This window comes from Saccopteryx leptura, chromosome 2 (assembly GCF_036850995.1).
Source record: "Saccopteryx leptura isolate mSacLep1 chromosome 2, mSacLep1_pri_phased_curated, whole genome shotgun sequence".
In the NCBI taxonomy this organism is placed as follows: domain Eukaryota; kingdom Metazoa; phylum Chordata; class Mammalia; order Chiroptera; family Emballonuridae; genus Saccopteryx; species Saccopteryx leptura.
The window spans coordinates 19,249,429-19,268,877 of NC_089504.1; positions in this window are offsets into that span (position 1 = coordinate 19,249,429).

Here is a 19,449-nt window from a genome sequence, read left to right on the forward strand (position 1 = left end):
GGAAGAACATCATACTGCATCATGATAATGCCAGGCCACATGCTGCTTTGGGGACTCGTCAAAAAATTGCAGAACTAAGCTGGGAAATTCTGTTGCATCCACCATATTCCCTGGACTTAGCACCCTCCAACTATCACTTGTTTTTGTCCTTAAAAATTTTTTTAAAGGGAAAAAATTCAAAAATTAAGAAGATATCAAACAAGCACTGGTTCAGTTTTTCGCATCAAAAGATAAAACATTTTTCAAAAATGGGATATACAAATTGCCCTCACACTGAGAAGAAATCATTAATAATAATGGCAATTATATTATTTAATAGTTTATTGATGTTAAGAAAAATTTGTATTTTGTTTTATTACAAAAATGGACAGAACTTTCCGGTAGACCGTATATAAGTTTAAATAAATTATACTTATAATAAACATATCATATATCACACACGTATATATTATATTCAAACTATTGAGTGACCATGGCAAGCCATTTTGTTTCTATGAGCCCAAGATCTCTGATTTGTACAATGACAAGAAATTATATAAAAGTTGCTGTAACTATTTAAAATAATTTAAACATTTAAAGTATTTCTAGGTAAAATACTCTAAAATTTAAGAGACTATTTTCATAACTTTTCTTATTAAAGGCAGACTCATTTATTTGGATAAAAATTTGAGTTTCTTAATTCATTTTTTTTCAACAAATTTGTATTGAGTACCTATTATAGATCAAGTTCAATTATAAGCACTTGGGTTAAATTATTGAATCAAAGATACAAGAAGTCACTGCCTTCAAGGAGCTTGTATTCTAACATAGGGGCATCAGACAGTAAATAAGTTATAAGTATAATTTATCCAAATTTTTATCCAAATAAATGAATCTGCCTTTAATAAGAAAAGTTATGAAAATAGTCTCTTAAATTTTAGAGTATTTTACCTAGAAATACTTTAAATATTTAAATTATTTTAAATAGTTACAGCAACTTTTATATAATTTCTTGTCATTGTACAAATCAGAGATCTTGGGCTCATAGAAACAAAATGGCTTGCCATGGTCACTCAATAGTTTGAATTTAATATATACGTGTGTGATATATGATGTTTATTATACATCTTGATATGGTACATAAAATATTTGGATTGAAACATAAATGTTCCCTCCTTCCCAATCCTACTTGAACAAGGGATGAAAAATTCACAGGTGTAGAAGGGTCTTTTACTCCTATGCAGAATTCATGCTTTTATTGAAATCTAGGAGATAAAATGTAATAGTTCAGGGGACTGATTTTGACAAATAATATAGGATGGTTATTTCTATTAATATATACCATGAAAGAATATGTACTCACACACTTTTCCTGGACCATTCTCACCTCCATTACCCCAGTGTTTTTCAGCTCTGCTTCTTCACTGTTTAGTTTCTTTTCAGGGGAATTATTTGAAATAGATCAGAGATAGTTCAGCCAGCCCTCACCTTTACCCCACTTGTAAAGCTGAAATGAGACACACTATAAGACACTAGTTCTTATTTCTCAGGAAGAACAGAATGAAATGCTCCATTTGCCAACAGTGTCCACACTGATTAATTTGCACTCATGTTGTGGTCAGGCCTGGAGAAAAGCATGTGGCCCTATTTGCATAATTGTTTGCAAACTCATCTTACTCCTCCGTGGGTGCATACTTACACCATAGGCTGTGTTCAGCTGGGATTAATGCTTTCCAGAGCGACAGCTGGGCTGCAGCCTCCCAGGAGGGCAATGGTGTTCCTCTGGGTATCAGAAACACCTAGCTCCTCCCCATGACCTCATTCCAAGTAAAGGCCATTCTTGTGGCATCTTGTGGTTGGTGAAGAAAATGGATATTTATAGAATGCCAAGGATTTAATAAACTCATTTATATCCTGCAAGAACTAAGCAAAATAGCAAAGCAGGTGTTATGTGTCCTGTTGCACTATTGAGGGTCAAGGAAGTTAAATAATTTGGCCATGTCAAAAAGCTACTACGTGTTGAACCACAACTTGAGTTCAGATCAGACTCACAAATATTTATGCTACATCTCAAAGCCAACCTGTTTTTTATCTTTTTTTTCTAAACCCAGGTTTGCTTTTAAAGAGGGGAAGAGATCTGAAGGAATTATCATATGCAGTCTCTACCTAAAAGGATGTTTGCAGAATAAATACTCAAAAAACATAATACTAAAAATTTTTAAAGAAAGCTCAATTTTGGGGGGTAAGGTGTATATATTTTATTAAGTATGGACAGTGCTTCTATGCTTTGTACAACACACAACAGCAAACTGCCATTTTTAATGCTGTTGTTGGTAGACTTTGGTTTTTTGGGAGTAAAATACAAATAAACAGAACTAAACCAATGTAAAATGCAAAAAAAAAAAGATGTTTTTATTCTATCCAAGATATACCATGCAAAGGAGAAATTAGTCAGCTGGAACCTAGCTGCTGAAGTTCATGTTAATGTTCTAGAAACCTACTAAAGTTGTTCTTCCTTTTCTGAGAATTCTCTGTTCAGATGATCCTAAAGCTTATAAAAAAGGAAAGAGACATTTGTACAATTCTACTTTTCAAGTCAAGCCTGAAAAATGGCTGATCCCGATGAGTGGAAGCCAGTGAATATGGTCAAGTCAGAATCAGTGATGAGGAGAAGACAGTATCTGAGGCCACGTGCCTTTTATCACCCACACTGATTTTTCTGGTGAATGACCAGGGAGTGACGAAATTCAACCATGAGTAGGAGTAATGAAAATGAAAACACTGACCGCGATAAGACCTAATAAGCTAGTTATTGATTAGCTCCTCCCTGCCTGCCAACATCCCTGGCATCACCTATAAACCACATTAACACCGCCAGTCTGATGGTTACACCATTAAGCATGTAACACAACAAAAACGTAAGGCAGATACACGGGGTTAGTGAAAATTGCTATAAAAAATACAGGGTGGAGCAAAAGTAGGTTTATAGTTGTTCCTGTGGAAAATAATACAATAATTAATGATACAAGAATAAACTCTGTGTTTTGTGTAGTCACAACTGCAGACCTACTTTTGCCCCATCCTGTCTAATAAAGCACTGTGGCAGTAATTTAGTCAGGGTCTAGTTTATTTGAGCTAGTCTTGGGAAAGGCCTCTCTCAACTGAAACCTTCTGGAGAAGAATTTTTAATATAGTTGTTGGCATGTAAAATATCCCTGAGATGAATAGAAGTGTAATATATGTGAAAAACAGAAATAAGATCATTGTAAGAAAGGTAGAGGAAGATGGTAGGTAAGTACTGAGAAACATCGCAGAAGACTGTTAGGTCATGCTGATGACTTAGGATTTATTCCAATTCCATTGGGTCATTGTTGGTGGGGTTTAAACAAAGAAGATACAGTGCATGATTTATCCTTGTTAAAAAGATTGCTGACTGGTACATGTAGTAAATTATTGCAAGGGGGTGGTGGGACAAGGAAGGACGATGCCCATGACCAACAGAAAAAAAGGGAACACTTATTTAGGACACTTGGACCATCATGGTGGGAGGGACAGCAGGCTGACTGAGGAGAGAAGGATTTATAGTACTTCATTCCTAATAGAACATGTCAAATGAGCCTTACCAATGATGCTATTACCTTTCTTACATGGGATGAACCATCTGTACCATGACACATTTGTGCCTTTTACCCAGGAATGGTTCTACATGGACTCACAGTGTGCCTACACTCGCACGGCTGACGTCACCATGACTGTGCACGTGGATAACAGGAGAGGGAGAGAGCTTGAGAGAATGAAATATAAGGAGACATTTCCAGCCACTTCTCTCAGGTTTGGAGGAGTTTGGGAGGGAATTAGGTCTTTTGGGGGCCTTAGACATCCACAGAAAATAATTAAAAGCCACTTACAATGGAAACATAAGGAAAAAGGAATAGAAATGGAAAATAAATGGCAAGGAGGGGGAAAGATGGGTAGAAATGAGAAAGAAAAAAAGAACAAAAATGTATATGAGACCTATAGCAATAGATTTGAAATTCCATTCTAATCCTAGAATGACACACTTCAAAGGAGCACTGGATGTCAAAGGTCTTCAGTGTACCTTTGAGTCAGCTGGGATTCTTTAGTGAGTTTTGTTATAAAGATGAGTCATTGGCTTTTTACCACACTGGAGAAACCATCATTTTTTTTTTCAAAGTTAGAAGTGGGGAGGCAGTCAGACAGACTCCCACATGCACCCGACCAGGATCCACCTGGCATGCCCACCAGGGGCGATGGTCTGCCCATCTGGGGCATTGCTCCATTGTGGCTGGAGCCATTCTGTTGCCTAAGGCAGAGGCCATGGAGCTGTCCGCAGTGCCTGGGCCAATTTTGCTGCAATGGAGCTTTGGCTGCGGGAGGGGAAGAGAGAGACAGAGAGGAAGGGGGGGGGGGAGGTGGAGAAGCAGATGGGCGCTTCTCCTGTGTGCCCTGGTCGGGAGTTGAACTTGGGACTTCCACATTCTGGGCCAACTCTCTACTGCTGAGCCAACTGGCCAGGGCCCAGAAACCATCATTTTTGCCCTCGCTGGGTAGATCAGTTGGATAGAGTGTCATTCCAGTATACCAAGTTGCAGGCACATAGGATTTAAAAAAAAAAAAAAGCCATTTTCCATGTTTTTTTTTTTTAATGGAAAAGATACTGTGTTAAATGTTTTATTTGGCAAATGGGGAAACTGAGACTGAAAAGAAATAAAACTTTTCTAAAGCCTGACAGCCATTAATTTGCAAATTCAAGATTCCAATCTAGATCTGTCTAATCCCAAACTGTTTCTTCTCACAGTTAATTAATTTTGGGACTATTTTTGAATTGTACATAAATGGCATCATTTAGTGTGAAATCTTTTGTGCCTGGCACATTTCCTTAACATGAGATTAGCCTGTAGTTTTTCATGTTCCTTTTCATTGATATATAATATTTTATTGTTGATGGGCATTTGGAATGTTATCATTTTTATTATTACAAGTCAGGCTGCTATGAACTCCCATGGCTGTGACTTTTGGTGCACACGTTCATGTATTTCTGTTGGTATATACTGAGCAGTGGAATTGGTGTACCCTAGGATCTACATATAATCAGCTGTAGGAGACACTCCTGGAGAAGGTTTCAAAGTGGTTGTACAAAATCCCTTCATTTTTACAGATGGAAAAAGTGAGACTTTGGAGAGGAAGGACCTACCAGAACTGAGTGAGCTGCGCTCGGACTAGAACCCAGGTTGCCAACTTTCCAAAACTCAGTGCTCTTTCCAGCACAATGGCCCGCTCTGCTTCGCTAGTCGGAACCACTCAAATAAGAACTTGCTCATTCATTGCTATCCTGGGTCTTCCACCTAAAATGTTTTCCTTCTTTTTCGCTAAAAATCCAGGATAAAATTCTGTAAACAGAATTAATTTTAAAACAACAAAACAAAACAGTGTAGCTATTTGTGGGAAAGCCGTCTGATGGAAAAACCAGGCAGCTCCCTCCATAGGTCTTCAGTGTACCTTTGAGTCAGCTGGGATTCTTCAGCGAGTTTTGTTATAAAGATGAGTCATTGGCTTTTTACCACACTAGAGAATAAGTATCATATTAAAGGAGGAGTGGCAGTATTTTCCAAAATTTTTATTTCCGTCCCTCTCTCTTTTTCTCTGGACACCGTTATTTCTGTAGCCACCTAAATGTGAGAGAATCAGCCAATTTCACTAATTGCCAAAACTTTTATTAAATCACATTACAATATAATCATATATATCATATTTCAAAGCCTTACAGAAGAGAACAAAACACAGTAGACTGTTTAATTTTCTGGTGTCTTATTAATTATGGAGAAAAAATTTGTATGATTCAAAGTGTGTGCGTGTGTGTGTATACTTTTATTGATATTTTAGAGACTGTTCTAGGGGTTATTCATTTTAAAGAATCAATTGAAAGCATGTTGGTTTTTATGAACAAGGAGGTAGAGAGTAGTTTTGTAGAATACCACCTCTTCTCGATGTCTGAGGTTTTCATTTTTATTCTTCTGAGAAGTCTGTGTATTATTCTGCTTTTTTTTTTACAGTCACCATCAAAAAACCTTGACATGTTGTTCCCCCTCTCTCTGAATCTCTGATGTCCATCTAATCATTAATTACCATTTCTATCTGAGATAGTCTAGAAGAGTAATTGTTATTTTGGAAAACTGATCTAGCATTACTACATTTATTCAGTTGTTTCAGTCATCCATTCAACAAGTAATTGTTGCACCCCTACTGTGTGCCAAAGCTCTTTGTGCATTGTTATACTAGAATGACATTGTGTGTGTGTTTGGTTTGAAGGAAAATCTTGCCTAAGGGAGGGCCGTCTCTTTGAGCCATCACTGGATGGCACCTGAGTAGCTCTGGAAATGTTTTCTACGTGTGTTAGCTGCTTAGAGGGCAGTAACTTCCAGACTCAGAGAGAACAAGGGTCGCCACTGATCAACGTTTCTGTCAAGAGTACTTGAGCAGTTGGAAGTATGTATTTGCATCATCGTCTAACCGAATTCTGGCAAAGGATTGAAAAGATGACAGCAGATAGAGGAAGAAAAGCCATGAGTGGTCCGTCTAGCAGCTAGGTCCACACTACCTGTGTCCAGGAATTCAGACACATTCTCAGCATGTGAAGATACTGGCTGGGTCTTGGAGGCATTTAGGACATATTTACCACTACTTGATCTTTTTAATTCTATTTTATTCAATTACAGTTGACATTCAATACTGTGTGTATAGTGCAGCAGTTAGACAGTTATATGATTCATGAAGTGATTCCCCTAATAAGTCAATTACCCACTGTTCATAATCACTTTCATTTCATTCCCATCCTATAACTATCAGGATAAAAAAAAGCAAACAACAAAACACCTCAGCCTTACTGAGCAGCACATTGCAAAATAGAAACGTGTCAGATGAAAGAGAAAGAGATCTGCTGTCTGGGAGCCTTGGGACAGTCACACCCCAACCCCTCCCTGGAATCAGTTTTTGGTTTTGCTAAAAGAGGGCTGGAGCATGAGGAGCTCTAAGGATGCATAGAGAAACCTGACTTCTTCTGTAGAACAGCCTACTAAACAATTGGAACGAGGGCTTTGCCTTACACACCTTAAGAGTGAACAGAGCTCCCCTTTCAAGAGAGGCTCAGTAGAAGTCCTCCTGGGCTCCTTTTGGGTGGGGTGGCTGGCGCTATTCAGCAGATGGACCCAAATTGCAGTCAGGGGTTGGTGAGTCATTTGCAACACACGTTAGTCATTCAGGTGCATTTGCATTGGACTCCACAGCTGGGAACGGCCCCAGACCAGAGTTTGTTTATTTCCGTGGACGATGGATGTCTCAGAGCTTGTTGTGAAATAAGAAATTTATAAATTGTTATGTTCTACTGCTGACAGCCTTCTCCCTTCTCTTGATGATTAGCAGCCTCTCAGGCAGTCCCCTGCTCCTCTTCTAGAGGATTGAACACTGAGCAGGTTGTCCTGCCCTGGATTGGGAGCTTAGTATCAATTATCTCATTTTGCCGTCCTCACCACCCTGTGAGTTATAAGGATCAGAGGTGTAAAACTAGAGGCCAAGCAAGTGTAAAAGGACGGGCCAAGTTCCACAGTGAAGAAGTGTGGCGCTCAGATTCACATCCAGGATTTCATCTTTCCAAGCCGTGCTTTTTGTCCTGTACTTTACAGCTCTCATCCTGGAAAAGATCGCACATTCGCACATTCTTTTATTTCGGTTCTCACGACTGCCTTCGGAAATTGAGAGGCAATCTGCAGGTACATCTGAAGGCTGGAGAGAGTACAATGAAAGTCAGTGTTCACATTTTCTTTTCATACTGTCCCTTTTAGTGGAGAGAGACCACAAAACTCTTTATGTTTCTTAGGGCCAAAAACATAGCAGAGCTTCAAAAATGGTTGTGGAATTGAACTAAATTCACTCTGTGTAAGCAAGAAGAAGTGTTTTAGAATTTTCGTTGATATCCATTATTGGGGTAAATTTGAATTATGGTCATGTACAGAAGCAAGGGTATGCTTAGGTGATAGATAATTCAAGAAATGATAAAGGAAACACAAGGTAGTCATATCATTGCAGTAACATTAAACAAAACAGCCTCACATTTTCAATCTCACATTTCCAATTATTTACAAAGTAATAATGAAATCTTGAGCTAGTATGCGAGAATTAAGTTCACTGGAAGACTTGCCAGGTTCTAGAATCCAGGGCATCCTTACTCAGCTCTAAGAAATGACAAGTTTATAACAACTAAATGTCATTATCCCAAGATAGATATTGCTATGTCTATCTATCTAGATATAAATTGCAATGAGAGTTAACATTCACATTTTCTTTTTATTTTGTTCCTTATTTGGATATATAGGTCTATCCACCCACCCATCCATCCATCCATCCACCTATCTTCTATCTACCAAACATTGAAGGTATCTACAATGTTTTTAGCATTTCCCTGAATGGAAAAAAAAGAAAGAGGAGGACAATTTGAGGACAAGCAGTACTAAAATAAGGTTATATGTATTTGGAGACGTGAAGCATAACTTAGTGGCAGAAAACTGCTACTGAAGAGGCCCCTGAAGGGAAACAGATGTCTCCATGTCTCCGCTCACATGAACTCAAAGAAGTGAGCTCTGAGGCAAAGCATCAGCAACATTTGCCTTCTGAAAATGAAATGCCAGTTTTCTAACAAGGCTAAATAAGTAGATATTTGTCCTCCATATTTGTTCTTTCTCCTCCAAATTCTTTGGACTATTCTAAGCTTTTTACATTTCCATTGGACTGTTAGAAAGAGTTTGTTAATTTCTACAAAAATCTCTGCTAGGGTTTTGATTGGGATTGCATTGATTCGATAGGTCAATTGTGAAAGAATTAATATCCTAACACTTTTTAGCTAAATAATTAAGGGGTAACCTCTGCGTATATTCAGAGCACACACTCTCTCTCTGTGGCCAGCTCTTCTCTGTTACTTTGTATCTTCAGTTCTAGCCACCTTGGTCTGGGGTTTTCAGCTCTATTTCTTCAACTCTAGGAGTCTCTTATGACTCAGACTGTGTTCCATTTTCTGGCTGCAAGGTCTAGAAACTCTCTCTTGTTGGTAAACTGTGACAATTGTAGGGTTCACCTTATTTGTTTTTTGTCTCTGCAGGACCATTGTATTTCCTTGCCCAATATCTTTAAAACCATTGATTTATATATAAATATTTTGTCTGCTTTTTGGTTTTAGTAGGGCAAGGTAAATATGACCTTTGCTAACCCTTCTTTGTGGGAAACCAAAATCAGTTAATTATATTTTTGTAAAATTTAGTAAACAGGATAAAAGTATTTATTGTTATATATATATCGTGTGTGTGTGTGTGTGTGTGTGTGTGTGTGTGTGTGTGTGTATCTCCAGTATCTTCATGTTGTCTATTCCTTTGTATAGAGACAAATTTCATTTGGTATTATTTTCTGTCTGCTTGAAAGCTTTATAAAACATTCTGTACAGAGGCAGTTGGCTAGAGATGAGTTATTTCAACATTCTTTTTGTCTATAATTTTTTTTTTAATTTTGCTTTAAAATGTTAAATATATATTTGCTGGTTATAAAATTTCAGATTAAAGATTGACTTTTTTTTTCCTTCACTACTTTAATAATATTACTTTGTTGTGCTCCGAGTTCCATTTTTCCTGAGGAGTAGTCAGTGTTATTCTTGCCTTTGACACTCTGTGCATGTGTTTTTTTAATTCTATTGTTCTTAAGAGTCTTTTGACACTGAATTAAGACGGTTCAATTATGCTATGCCTTAGTGTAGTTTTCTTCATGTTTTTTCTGCTTTCTGCTAGGGTTTGTTGTGCTCCTCTGATGTGTGGCTTTAGTTTTCATCAGATGTGGATATAATTCAGTCACAAGTTATTCAAATACTTTTCTTGTTATTCCTTACCTTTCTCCTCTTCTTTGGAAACTCCAATAGTATATATGTATCTTGCTGCTTGTAGTTGTCCTGTAAACTACTAATTGCTTGATGTGGCAGTACCTGTCATGTTTATGTATGTAAAGTTACTCCATGTGTAATTAGTTAAGTATCATTTGGGGAGATACTTTGAAACTATTCAAATGTCCTGTTCCTCATTATCCCTAACTGCATTATTTATTGATGCAAAAATCACACAATTATTAGAACAGTGTTTGCCAAATGGTAAGTTTCTATTTACATCATTCCTTTCACATTTAATAAGCATAATTCTATGTGATAGGTGGAATAATGACCTCTCCACCAAAGACATTTACATACTAAGCCCCAGACCTTGTGAATATATAATGTTTCATTGCAAAGAGAAATAAGATTGCAGATATAATTATGGTTGCTAATCGGCTGACCTTAAAGAATTTATCCTGAATTCTTTTTGTGGTCCATTGTAAACCCAAAGGTCCTTTAAGCGGGAAAGCAGGTGGCAGGAGTTAGTGTCGGAGTGATGTGAGGTGGGGGACATGCTCATGGACATTGCTGACTTCAGGGCTGGCGGGGAGTGCTGGCCTCCGAGTGCTGAAGTCTGAGATGCTGGAAAAGGCAAGGTAATGAGCTCTCCTGTACGGTCTTCAGAAAATAGTGCATCTGCCAACCTCGTTTTAGCCCACTGAAAGCCACGTCACACTTCTGACCTCCAGAACTGTAATTTTAAAGTGAGTTTGTCTTTTCATCGACTGAATCTGTGGTTGTTACAGTAGTAGCAACAGAAAATTAACATATTCTACCATAAGGAACAGTGTCACTTTCTCTCTATTTATTTTATTCACTTATCCACTTGTCCATTTATTTTATTTTATGGCTTATAATGCAATACTATCATTTTCTACTTTGTTGCTTGACTGATTCCAGTTTTGGCCATTGGGAATTTCTTCAAAGTGACTCCTGTATACTTTCAACATATCTCCATTATTTTGGTAAAGCTCTCCCCCACCCTCTCTTAGTTCGTACTTGTACTTATTAATCTGGTGTTATACTGACCTTCATGAATCAGTTTTTAAATATTTAGTTGCTGCTCAGGATTACTAGTGAAATAGATACTGCCAAAAAATAATAATAATGTAGTCATAAAAAAGATATTAAATGTCATGTAAATTCTTACATCTTTAAAATTCTAATTAAAAGTGCTTATAGTCATTGATTTGTAATTTTGGAATTGACATGGAAAGCAACCCATATGAGTTGTTGAAATGCCTGCACTTGACAGTTGCAACTGACATTTCACACCCCAATTTTGTTTTATAGTGCCTTTATGTTGATATCTAGTTACGAATTTATATAATATATCCTAAAGGAAATCAGAGCATGGGTCCAGGACTGATTAGAAAAACTCATCATGACCAAAGTGTGAACTTTCAAAACAAAGAAATCAAACACTATTACTCATACAACCCAAAGTATTTATGCTTCATTAAAATGCACCTTCAAAAGATTTATTTAAACATATATTTACAGTTTCTTAATGACTTGATAAGAAGCTGAGATATTAGAGACCACTGAAAACTGACCAGCACTCATACAGTTTTATTCCTACAGTTACAAAGGTATGTAGATGAGAATATGACTTTTGACATTGAAATGATTTCTCAGAAATACAGATACTGTGTAACACAACACTTCCATGCAAATGTGAGAAATATATATATATATTGATATCTCAGGGCAGGACAGTGGCAAACTGTGACTTTTGTAGCCTGACTTCACTTAGTCTCTTTGCACTTAAGTAATAATTCCTAGGTTATAAAGTTGATATTCTTTGAACATCCCCTTTACTTAAAATAAGTAGCCCTCCGGGGTTTTTAAAACTCCAGCCCCCAAATCTAACGCAGTAACATATTGAGTATTGAAATAAGAGTCACTGGTACTTTCTTGGATAAGAAAATGAAGGACAAGGAAAGCAGGTCCTTGAATAGAATGAGAAAGACACAGGTTAGCAGGGCAGGTGAAGCTGCCTCCCCCGCCCCGTGCGTGAGGGACGGCCCCAGGAGACGGCCCCAAATCCAACAACCGCACCCTCAGCATTTTCCACTCCCCTGCAGCTGAGGACAGAGGTGGGGCAAGATAGGATTCCTGAGGAAAGAGTATCAGAGGAACATCTTAAAGGGTAATTGGGGTTTTCTGTGACTGAGAAGGGCTGGGTGGAGGAGAGAGGCACAGGGGCAGAAGCTTGGCATCCCACTCAGAAAGTCAATTTGGAGTAAAAGCACAGAAATGGAAACTTTGGGCCATTAATTCGGCCTGACAAGAGTAATGTAGGAAGAAGAATGAGGGAAACTGGAATCACAGGTTAGAGCTAGACTGAGAAACATCGGGACAACATACCCAGGGTGCGGGACGGTTGCTGGCTTTCCCAGAATATATTGCACCCTCCACAATGGCTCATGTTGTTTGGCTAGAAATTCCTTTTAACTCACACGCCTGGGGTTGGCCCCTATTCCCCTAAACTAAGGAATTGCATTCATGCCACATACCTTCCCACAGGATTCAACTCAGGGATGTCGTTAACTACAAACCTAAGGCACTCAGCTCCGGGCATCTCTGTAGACGCAAGGATCGCTCCACAGACAGCTTCCTGTGGAGCAATGGGAAGAAACCCTTGACTTGCATTTGTCTCTCTGTATCTGGATGGTGTGATGTGGAGGGTGATACCTATGACTACTGTAAATATTGGCCAGATAAGAGAAGTCCACTAGAGAATAAGATGGACATTTGCAAGGGAACAGAGAGAGCAACCAAGAAACAGAGCTAAAGTCCTGACCCAGCTGTGCCTTTGGGTTTTCCAGGTAGGTGAAGCAATATATTTTGACTACCTTTTAACTTGATAGGAGATAGGAGTTTGTTATTGTTTCTTGCAATGAAATGCATCCTGACAGACATATTGTTCAGTAAATAGGCATCTTTGAAGGTTTCCAAACATAGATATGAGGTGATCAATGTAGCATGCTGAGAGGAACATTCTGAAGTCTTAGCGGATGCTGGAGCAGACAAGTTTGGAAGCAGAGAGAGAGAGCGCTGGGGGTGATGTCAGCCTAGTGTGAATGGTAAGACACAATCCTAGCTTCAGGTACAACAGTATGGGCATGAAAATGCAGAGGAATTGCGAAACATTACCAGAGTTTAACTAAAGAGTCTCTTCCACACTGACAGGTGACAAACAATACTTTCTCCACAGTTAATGCTCTGTTTATACCCCTCCAAAAGTGGTGGAGTAAGCTGACATGAATTCCCAAGTAAGCTCTGGATAGGAATTATTCTTACCGTGGTCCTGGCATGGCAGTAAGAACATCCGGCACTCCATTATTTTAGATTATCCACTGTCCAGTGTCTGGGCCCAATTGGGAGTGTCAGCCGCAGAAGTGAGGGAGCAGGGGACAGAAAAAGAAAGGTGGAGAGGGAAGGAGAGAAGATAGGTAGAGGGGGATCGAGGGTTGGGTGGGTTCCAGAAAGATGTTGACTCCAAATGACCTGTGTTGGGAGGTGGGGGCCAAAAAAAATGTGGAAAACATAATAAGGATATGGTGAGGATGAGATAAAAGTGAGTAGTAATGAGAATAATGGTGATGATCCTGATGCAAAGAGAACAATGTGAGCTACTATTTATTGAGAAGTTACTGTGTCAGCCACTGGGCAGACAGTTTCTATGTTCAACCTCATTTAATCTTTACATTCACCCTGCCCCCTCTGTGGACTAGATGTTGACAGCCTTAGAAAGGAAAGTAACTTACCTAACACCAAATGACTAGGAAGAGTTGCAGCTTATGTTGAACACAACAAGCGTGTCTGACCATACTGTTGTAGATATAGTTTGTTTTTTGTTTTTTGTTTTTTTTTTTAAATACCATATACACCATTGTCCCTAGTTGACTCTCTTACCAAATGACACTCCAACTCCAACTTGGAACATTTCTCCTCCCTGGTGCTAGCATCCTCCGCCCATTTCTCTCCTTCCTCAGCTTGAATATCCCTTCTCCTGCCAGAATGCCCATGACTTCCTGGAACCGTGTGGCACCTGCTCCTGCAGCACTCCGTTCCGTACCCCTGGGATGGTGGTAACTGCTGAACACACTGCTTTCTGTGTCAGGCAGTGGCCTCTGTGATTGGCACTGATGGGCACACCAATGACTGAGTATTCAGTAATTGTTCTGACTGAAGGAGTGAGGTCAGCGGGGAGAGAGTTGAGAACAGAATGTTATATGTAATAAGGAATATGTGTGTATGTTTGTATGGGGCACTTGTTTGCAGAAATAAGATCTGGAGAACAGCAAGAATGTGCTGAGGCTTTTTTCCCAGTGTCCTGGAGCCTGGCTGGGACAGGGAGCTATTTGCATTGGGTGCCCAGGTCTCTTTGTTTATTATTATGATTCCCATGTCTCCTTTTAAAAGTCTGGATTTAGCATGGAGATTCCAATGCCAAATGGTCTCCAAAGACATCCTTGGTGACCAGGGCAAGAGCTTCGCTGGTGCAAAGGGAGTCAGCGAAAGCAAGACAAGAAGTGGTCAAGGGGAGAACACGCCAGACAACCCAGTTTCTTTCCACAGGCACTCGAGTAATTAAAATAAAAACAATTACTCATATACATAGAGCAGGTCAGCACATTTTTTCACAGAACGAGGGAAATGCACAACTCCTAAGAGGCAATGATATAAATATTTCAGCTGATAGTACATCCAGGACCAAGAAGGTAAAATAAACTAGATTTAAACAAACAATTTGACACAGAACTGCAAAAGGCATTGTGAAATTCTGCAAAATTGCAGATCCAATTTCCCTGGAATATACTTCTGCCTAGCAAAACCTTGACAATTATTCATGTTGGAGGACTAGGCAGAAATGCAGACAATGGGAAAACAAACACTCAATCATCAGGTTTCAGAACGCCGCAGTATCTAGAAAATGCCTATGTTCGCCTCTTTCCCCCTGAAGCCTGGTCTCTATATGTTGCGATTATATCTTGCCAGTAACAATAGAGGCTGGAAGGACTCACCAACTGCAATGAGCTTTTTGCTTTCCTGTTGGTAAGGAGAGGGTCTGCATTTTTGGACCGCCTACTGTGTTAGTTTGCCTTCTGATTTCCTTTGCTGAGAAGTTACTATGTGCCAGGTCATCAGCTACTCCAAGTTTTCCAGGTTTGTTTTGTTTTTGTTTTTAATGAGATCCTGAGTTACGAAGTTGTGTTCCTCCCTGTGCACTTAGGCACACGTTCAGATTATCATCCCGAAATCTCAGACCTGACTCACCCCGCTGTTTGCCACCATTCTATGGCCTCCTGTTGTGTTCAGGACAAAGTTCAGATTTCTAAGCCTGGCGTGAGGAGTTCATATGCTCTATCCTCCCATGTCTTCGGACTCGTTTCTCAGAATTACGTAGAGTTGTTGTGAATTGGCTGGATTGTTGCCCACCTGCAGCACAGTTGTGTCTGATTTCCCAGTGATCACACCCGCTATAACACCTTTCTATTCCATCACCCTTCCCAGCTGGCCGTTTCTGTCTTACCCTCCTGTCCGAGCTCAGGAATTACCTTTGTTATGAAACTTTGTTTCATTCTTATAGGCTGACCTTGGAACTCTTCTGTACAAACTCAACTTGCGGTGGCTCAGTGATCAACCTCCCTTGATCACTGGGGATACCCTGGCATCCATTTCTACTTATAGGTCAACTTCTTCCCCAGGGCTGTGCATCCTGGAGCAAAGGTGGCGTGTTATTCTCTGCTGCGGCTTCTTCACTCACCATCCTGCTTTGTGCAAAATCAGGGCTCAGCAAATAGTCATTGGATCTGGAGGCTGTACGTCTGACTTCACTTTTCTGGTCATTGTAATTATTTTGTTCAGTCTTTTTCACTCATTGAACAAATGTTCATTGAGTTTCTTTCATGGGCCAGCCTTCGTACTAGATTTGAGGAAACAGTGATCAGTAAAAAATAGACAAGGCCCCTGTCTAGACTGCCTGGAGGAGGAGTCAGACATCACTCCAGCAATCCCACCAGTGAACAGGCAGCTACAAATGAAGCCTGAAGGGAGAGGCTGTTACTGCAGCACTGAGGTTGGGGGGTCGGTGTGGGCTCTATGCAGGAAGTGACAAGTACACGTGGATATTAGTGATGCTTAGACAATACTGATTTGGAGGTGAGGCGAGGGAGTCTATTTCTGAGAAAGGGAGTAGAGAGTTCAGAAGTTTTGTGATGAAAAGGAACATGGTTCATTTGAATGAACGTGGTGCTGGAGAAGAAAGAGCTAGACCCGTGGTTCTCAACTGGGTCAGTTTCGCTCCTCCAGGGGACATTTTGTAATCTGGAGGAATTTTTGGTTGTCATGACTGACAGTGAGTACTAGGTAATGAGTAGAGACCAAAGATTTTACTAAATATTCCAGGATGCTCAGGACAGCCCCCTAAAGAATTACGCAGTCCAACAATTTAGTAGTGAAAATACTGAGACACTCTAATGTAGTGGATTCTGGCATTAAACAAGGCGGAGGAGTCAGACATGGGCAGACCGTGAAAGTCTCTGTAGTCCATGTAAAATAATTTGGTCCTTAAGAATAATAAATGCTCATAAGAATTGAGGATAGAGAGATGGCCTCATATAGTTTTCTTATATTAAAATCAGCCAGGGTATAGTTTGGAGACATTCTGAATGTCTCCCTGATCTTGGATCTTAGAGGAACAAGAATGGAGGGAAGACAAGAGTTAGATTTTCAAATATCCAGGCAGGATAAAATGTTTTGGACTAGCTTTGCCTCCACTGTAACTGCTACCATCCTTCCCAGTGCTGTGTGCAATATCTTCCGCTGCGCTTAGTCTCATTATTTATTTTGTTTCTCTTTATTGCTTTCTTTGATCCTCATCTCACCCACCAGAGTGATTCCTATTTTGAAGGGCTGCCATGCATAGATATTGCAGAATATTAATAGTATAGCTATAAAAGATCGTTACTGTCATATAGTCTAGATTCAAGTCCGCTGCTCAAATACTTGGGATGCTAACTGCCATGGAGAGGTTAGAATTTTTCAAAGAAGCTCTATCCTTTTGGAAGGGTGCAATTTACACCACATTCTTTAAAATAAAATAAAAAGATTCAATTACAGAGTACATTCAGGATTATTTTGTATAGTTTCAAGTGTACAGCATAGTGGTTAGATAATTATATACTTTACAGAGTGTTTCCCTCTGATATTTCCAGTGCCCACCTGGCACCATCCATAGGTATTACAATATAATCAGCTGCATTTCCTAGGCTGTGCTTTCCATCCCCGTGACTGTCTTTTAACTACCCATCTGTGCTTTCAGTCCCTTCGCCTTTTCCACCCATTCCACCAAGCCCCGCTCACCTCTGCTAACCATCAATCTGTTCTCTGTGTCTGTGAATCTGTTTATATTGTTCTTTAGATTCCACAAATAAGTCAGATGTTATTTGCTTTTCTCTGGCTTATTTCACTTAGCGTGATACCCTCCAGGTCCATCCATGCTGTCACAAATGCGCATCACATTCTTGCCAGCCAGGACGTAGAGGGAAAGTATTCACGTGATTGTTAAGGTATTTCATAAAACATCACCTAGCTGCCTCCTCTCCACCTTCAACCCATTGTCTTTGTGCTTCAACTTCAACTTGGAGCATAAGCACAGACTTACAGCTCTGTTACCATGGCACCTTGTCCCACCATTCTGTACTTTGCATATGCTTCTCCCCTGTCAGGAATGCCCTCTGTCTTTCTGGTAAACCACAGAACATCCCCCACCATGGAGCTAAGGCATGGCCTGATCTGAATATCTTCAGAAATATGTTAATTAACCTCTAACGCTGTTGTCCATTGCACATATTTATCAAAACAGAATACACATTCTTTTTTGTTTTTTGTTTTTTTTTATTTATTTTATTTTTTCATTTTTCTGAAGCTGGAAACAGGGAGAGACAGTCAGACAGACTCCCGCATGCGCCCGACCGGGATCCACCCGGCACGCCCACCAGGGGCGATGCTCTGCCCACCAGGGGGCGATGCTCTGCCCATCCTGGGAGTCGCCATGTTGCGACCAGAGCCACTCTAGCGCCTGAGGCAGAGGCCACAGAGCCATCCCCAGCGCCCGGGCCATCTTTGCTCCAGTGGAGCCTTGGCTGCGGGAGGGGAAGAGAGAGACAGAGAGGAAAGCGCGGCGGAGGGGTGGAGAAGCAAATGGGCGCTTCTCCTGTGTGCCCTGGCCGGAAATCGAACCCGGGTCCTCCGCACGCTAGGCCGACGCTCTACCGCTGAGCCAACCGGCCAGGGCTCTTTTTTGTTGTTTTAATGAGAGGAGGGAAGGCAGAGAGACAGACTCCTGCATGTGCCCTAACCAGGATCCACCCGGCAAGCCCACTAGGGGGTGATGCTCTGCCCATTTGGGGCCCTTTCTTTTTTGCAACTAGAGCCATTTGATAGCATCTGAGGTGGAGGCCATGGAGGCATCCTTAATACCTGAGGCCAACTCACTCAAGCCAATTGGTCACTTCTCCTGTGTGCCTCTACCAGGAATTGAACCTGGGACATCCACGTGTTTGGCCGATGCTCTACCACTAAACCAACCGGCCAGGGCCAGGAGTTCTTTAAAAGTAGATTTTTTTGTTGTTGTTATTCATCTCCTGATAGTAACTTTTGGAGTTGGTGTGGACAAAGAAACGGTTTTATTCTTTTTTGAGAGAGAGAGAGAGAAGAGAGAGACAGACAGACAGACGGTCAGGAAATAGATGAGAAGAATTAATTTGTAGTTGTGGCATTTAGTTGTTCATTGATTGCTTCTCATATGTACCTTGACTGGGGAGCTCCAGTTGAGCCAGTGACCTCTTGCTCAAGCCGTGGCCTTGGGCTCAAGCTAGTGACCATGGAATCATATCAATGATCTCATGCTCAAGCCGGTGACCCCGTGCTCCAGCTGGTGAGCCTGTGGTCAAGCTGGTGAGCCTACACTCAAGCCTGTGCTCAAACCACTGACCTTGGGGTTTCAAATCTGGGACCTCAGCATCCTAGGTTAATGCTCTATCCACTGCACCACCACCGGTCAGGCAAGAAAGGATCTTTCTTAACTTAGTTCCTTTGACCTAGGAGATTTCCTCTGAATTCTGCCTCTTTATCATACTTGCTTCTTTATTGCTGACCACAGGACTGACCTCTCACGCCTCGTGTAGCAGGCTGCCTCAGCTTGTCCCCTAAAACTTCATTGTTTGGATGGTATTTTTCAAAAGACATGACATCCAGGTCTCAGGCTTCAGTTCCCTTTTGATTTGATTATAAACTGCTCCCAGCTCACATCTGGCTCTTGAGATCCCTGGAGAGACCCAGCATCATTCTGAATTTGCCAAGAAGGCAAAACCAGAGAAGAAGCTAGCATTGTCCTTAGGACAAAGTAGGTGCTCTATATGTATCTGTAGACATGTACTAAACTTCCATTTATACTTAGTGTAAATACATAGTATCCT